Below are 5,960 nucleotides of genomic sequence, written 5' to 3'. Positions count from 1 at the left end.
GGGGGGGGGGGGGGGGGGACTGTTGGGGTACCATGATGCCCCATTCCTCTGGACTCCAACAGTTCCTGTCTGAAGCAACTCACAAATTTATTTGAAAATTACAATTTGGGCTAACTTCTCCAAAGGGAAGGAGGGGATTTCTAGGGTTCATTTGTGTTTTGTATGGAACAGGGAGCTCCTGCAGCACAGAGCATATGCAGTAAAAACAATAATGAACTTTTTTCAAGACCTTCCTCCTAGCCAAGCCCTATGCTACCTGCTTACAGGAGTTTTCTTATTCAATCCTCCCAAGAGCACTCTAAGCTCCTTGATGGTCTCCATTTTAAAGATGATGAAACTGAGGCCTGGAGTCATTAAGTAACTTTCCCAATCAAGGCCATGCAGTTAGAAGTGGTGGCCTATACTTGTGTGACCCCAGGTTTTGGCATGCAGAATTCAGCGTCTGGGAAATCAATCACTGAATGATTGAGCCCCCAGAGAGTAAACTCTACAAAGGCAGAGCCTGGCTTGCCACGGCTGCAGTGTGGAACAGTCTCTGTGTGCCAGGTATGGTGCCCGTCACTGGCCCAGCCCAGCCAGGCGGACGCAGCCCTCCCTGCACCCTCTGCGACTAGCCTGGCCTGTACCCTCATACCCACTTCCTTCTTCAGCAGCCCCCCTAATCCCAGCAGCAGAGTGCCACCGCCCAGCCTGGCACAAGTGCCTTTATGCCACCAGGTATCCCAGTTTTACGTTATTACTCACTTCTGACAACAGTAAAATGTATCGTTCATGAGAACAGAGACACAGAACATTTCTGTCCCAGCATTTCTGGTCCACGAAATCAGCTTCAACGACAAACAGTTCTTTCTGGACGTCTTTCAGACATGAGCTGAACATCTGGAATCTTCCAAACCCCTCTCAGGCTCAGCCTGTGGCAGGAAAGTCTGTATCCTAAGCTGCTTAAGGTAACCAAAGACCCCGCAGGGCCTGCGCCGGGAGTCAGGAGCAGGGTGCTGGCTCACCTTGGCGTTTCTCCAGCAGCTTGACCTTGGCCAGGTCCTGTCCCTGCCTGGGCCTCAGTTTACCCATCTGTCAGAAGACAGGATTTAGCTGAAATGTTTCCTTCTGTCCTTTCCTTTGGTCCACCCCTCATCTCCCTGCCTTGGTCTCAAAGCCCTGCCTTCTCTGTAGAAACCAGTTCCCTGATGGACATGAGAAACTACACAGGAGAGAAGGAGGTGACTCCCTGGTGGCATCTGTGACCAGTTTAGCAGGGCTCCTTTGCTTGTTGCTGGAGAGCTCAACCATGTGACATCTGTCCAGGAGCTAAGCTCCTGCATCAGCACCTAAACACGCACAACACAACAAGCAAAACACACAACACACACACACACCCCTCCCCACAGCACGAGTGTGTCTCAGGATACAGCCCACACACGTGCAACACACATATGCACACACACACACACACACACACACACACACACTCCTCGCATCTTTATGGTTACGGCTTCTGGATCTGGTTCTGGTACGAGGCAAGCACTTGTTCTTGGTAGGCACTGCCCAGGTCTCTGGCTTCTGGGTACTTAGAAGCTGGTCATTAGGAGAGCACCTGGAGACCCGGAAGTGGAGGGAGTGAGCCAGCCAGGAAGACAGGACTGTCAGCCAGGCAGGAAGGTGGCCCCAAGTGTGACTTATTTGTGTACGTGTGCGAGTGCCACTCATTTACTCCACGGAGGTTTGCCAAGTGCCCACTGCATGCCAGGCCCTGCTCAGTGCACTCACCAGGGATGCAAGGGGGACAAGCCAGACTGTCCTGCCCCTGTGGGATTACCACTCAAGTGGAGACAGTCGGTGAACACGCAGACATGTGTCTGATGCTGCTGGTCACTCTGTTGAGGCCTTGAAACGCTCTCCCCACCCCACCCTATGAAATTCTGCTCCTGCCCCGCTGAGGAGTAGAGGAGATGTGGCTTCCTCGAGGTGAGGCAGCCTGCCGAGGTCATCTAGGGGGCAGCAGGAGCCCAGAGGTGCCCCTGCAGAAGTCAGCTGCTCTTGGTCTTCGAAGGCGAGGTTTCACAGACAGAAATCACCAAGGAGTGGGGCAAATGGTGGAGCTGGGGAGGCCTCTGTGGAGCCCAGCAGCAGCGGGAAAGGCGAGGCGGACCCAGGCAGAGACAGCGAGGATGGTGCAGGGGAGCAGAAACACTGTTTGCTGAGGTCAGCCCACGGGCTCTGGGGCTCCGCATTCATAGCCTGCTCCACCTCGTTCATGGGTTCCGGACCCTCAGTATCCCCATCTGTCCAATGGGAATGTTATTAGCTTGTACCTCACAGGGCTGACGTGGGGATCCAATGAGCTGAGCCCTGGCTCCCTATAGGATCCCGATGCATATTTGTTGAATAATGAAATGTACAAATACGAAGTGACTAGAACAGGGCCTGGCACACAGGCAGTGCCCGATAAACATTAGCTCTTACTAGTGTTTAAAAGCAAAACAAGACAAAAATAATAATGAAAACACAAAGTCCAAAGATGCTAACCTGGGGAGATCGACAGGCCCATGAAAGCACCAGTAGCACTGGGGGCTGGAGGAGCTGGGGGAAAAAGTGACTCAGCGGAAGGGGTTTCCAAAAGTGGTGAGGCAGCAGAAGGCCACCAGAGACTGTTTCTGAAAAGGCAGCTCTGTCCCGCAGGCCTGGGGATGGCATGAGTTGAGGGGGTAGGGCTGGACCTCACAGGCCGGGATCTGCTTTGTCCCCACTGGCTGCTGTCAAAGCAGGCCCCAGCGAGCACAGTCAGGACACGGCCAGCCACCCGCGACCACAACCAAAACCCACGCTGGTTTCCCTGGTCCCTGACTGGCTGCCGACGAGGGCCTGGCACCTGAGTGGGACCATCTGCAGGACTTGCAGGGCCCATTGTTCAAAAACTATTAATTATGAAGAACTTCAAGGTGGTGACAATAGAACATCAAACCAAGCAAGGGGACCTTCGGAGCCTGGGGCCTTAGCATCTGCCTGGGCTGCACACCCGTGAAGCCGGCCAGCAGTGCAGCCCAGACGGCAGGTACTGGCAGGGGCCAGGCCTCCTTACGGGGCTGGACCACATCGTTTCTATCTAAAGATCCCCCTGTGGCACATACAACCCCTGCTCGGGGCAGACAGCAGCATGTGCTGTCTGGAGGCCCAGAAAGGCCTGTGCCAGCGGTCGTCTGGGGACACACACCCATTTCACAATCCCACGACCTGTAACCGGGTTGGGAAATGTATTCCAAGTCCCAGATTTCCTTTAGTTCCTCTTCCACGAAGGGCTCTGGCCTGGCCATGTGCTGCCCCCAGCCTGGGGCTCCCTCCCTGCTGTCCCACCTCCCCAGAGGGGCCACCTGACCCCTTGGGCTCCAGCTGCATCCAGGCCGGGTCCCTTTGTTTCTTTCCAACTCTTGTCCCCCTGAAACCATCGCTTGGATTTACATGTTTACACATCTGCTGTCTGTCTCACCCGCAAGAATCTGAGCCCCAGGAGGGCCCTAGGAAGATGCTCAGTAAATATGAGTTGAATGAAACACCACCTCCTCGGAGTGGGCTGCCCTGATCGGCAACCCAACCTCTAGCTCATCATTATCGTGTCTGAAGCAACCTAGTTTAGCTACGGGTTTTCGGGCCTGTCTCTAGTCTCTCCTGACTCCCACGATGTCACAGGAGGGTAGGGAGTTTGTTTTGGTTGCTGCCCTGTGTCTAGTACCCAGCACAGAGCCTGGCACTGAATAGAGGCACAACATTTACTGAGCGAAGGAAGGAAATGTCTTTCCCTGACTTTCGGTCTCCTTCCCACGGACTCCGGCTGGCCCAGCAGAGGTGGGCCACCTCCCAGTACCCGCACTGCCAACAGAGTGAGCTCTCCCATCTCAGTCCACATCACCTCTTCCCGTGCCCAGCCTGACAGCGTGCTCTGTCCCCCGATCACTGCGCTCCCAAGCACCACATAGGGTCATGCCTGGCACACATAGGGTTGCCAGATTTAGCAAATAAAAACACAAGACATCAAGTTAAAATTAAATTTTAGGTAAGCAACACATAAATTTCCAGTATAAGTATGTCTCAAATACTGCACAAGAAACATACTAAAAATTGTTCATGGTTTATCTGACATTCACATTTATCTGGCAGCCCTAGGCACACGTGAAGCCTCCCAGGAGTGTGGGTAGTCAAGTGTATGCTTCTTCCAAAGCATCTTTGTCCTTTCCTGCTACCCACTCAGCCAGGGGCCCTGTCATTGTGGGAAGGCTTTCCAACTGTCAATATCCTCGTCTGCAAAAGTGAAAACAACATAATGCCAGAGCCTCCCCGGCCGGGGTTCCATAAGGATTAAATAGCATAACTGCTAACATATACTCAGCCCTCTCTCTTCTTATGCCCTTCCAAGGCACTGCCCCCCTCACCCCCTCACAATCACCCCAGGCAAAGGCACCTTTAGCATCCCCACTTTGAAGAGGACGAAACTGAGGTCAGAGAAGTGAAGATACTCAGCAAGGTCACATGATTGTGTCCCGCTCGTCCTTGGAGGTGCCGTTGCCAACACCATACTGAGACCCTGCATTAGGCCTCCAGGCAGAACTAACTTTGGAGCCAGGACGGAGACCGCTAACTAGTCCCAGGTGTCACCATCAAAACAGTGGGGTCACATTGTAGGTGCTCATTAAATGTGACCAGTGCTGTTGTTCCAGACAGATGAACCAGAGGTCAATGTAGTGGGTTTGTTTTTTAATCCACTGAATTAACTGGTTATTTTTGCCTGCTGGCAGTTTAACCTGAATTGTGTAAAATGTTGCCTCATTTCCAAGACAGTCAACGGTGTGTGATTCTTGCTGCCAGACAGGCCAGATCAGCTGCAAGAGAATTCAGGAGCGCAGGAGCTGCCCCTGGCCTCACTGAATTCCTGGCACTCAGGGCTAGCTAGAGCTCAGTGAAAGTCTGTTGATTGAATGAATGAAGGAATGGCTGAAATGAGGGGCAAGGCTGGTGGTCTCCTTTGGGGAATGAGTGGGATTCAAGGTCACCCCCAGGCCCTGATAACAATTTCAGGGACCCCCCCCAAGGCATGTTCCTGACTCTCCAGCTTTTTCTCCAAACTGCTGAGGTCAAATTGCAGCCAGACCTCCCCTGTTCCTTCCTTGGACCTGCTGGTGAGATCGACCCCTCCTTAAGGTAGGGGCTGAGACTGTCCAGCCCATGGCAGGGGCGCCCTCCACCGTAGGTCCTGAGCGCTTCCCCCCTTCCTGGCCCCTGGGCCTTGCTCCCTCACCAGTCAATCACTCCTGAGCTTGAACCCTCTAGAAAAAGTTTCTGGGCCTGCCCTCCTAAGAAAGCAAGAGGCATCACTGTGCCCCCTTGGGGAAGAGACCTCACCACTTTTGGGGCTGCCATTCAGTGAGTTCTGCAAGATACAGCTCTGGTTCCAGTCTATTAAAAGGAAATGCCAATAACTTTTAACACCTACCCCTCCCAAATGCAAAAGTGTTCTCTGCTCATTAGGAAAACTCCAGGCATTACAGGGATATGTGGATATTTAAAGAACTAAAAATATTTGGGCGGGGGAGCTGACCTGGGTTCAGCTTAGACTCCTCCATTGTGTGACCCTAAGCAAGTGACACCCCTGGCCATTTTCCGTGTCTGTAAAATGGGGATAATAATATTCCTGCCCCTCAGAGTAGGCGTCAGATTGCGTTCATGTTGGTACGTTTCTGGCGCACGGTAAATAAGTACTTGTTAGATAAATGGAGATTTCGGGCAGGGTCTAGGAGAGGACACACCGAATTGCTGAGAGGATGTGGAGATGGGCCAGGGAGGGGGGCCTCTTACGTAATATTTTAATATCTTTTTAATTCCAGGAGAATGTGTTCTTGCAGCACTTCTGTAATTAAAACTTGAAATAAAAGTACACCCCCGCATTTCCTCCCCCGTCTTTAGAACTCCCG

Source organism: Lipotes vexillifer, unplaced genomic scaffold, assembly GCF_000442215.2.
Source record: "Lipotes vexillifer unplaced genomic scaffold, Lipotes_vexillifer_v1.1 scaffold524, whole genome shotgun sequence".
NCBI lineage: Eukaryota > Metazoa > Chordata > Mammalia > Artiodactyla > Lipotidae > Lipotes > Lipotes vexillifer.
Note: the sequence above shows the minus strand (reverse complement) of the source record.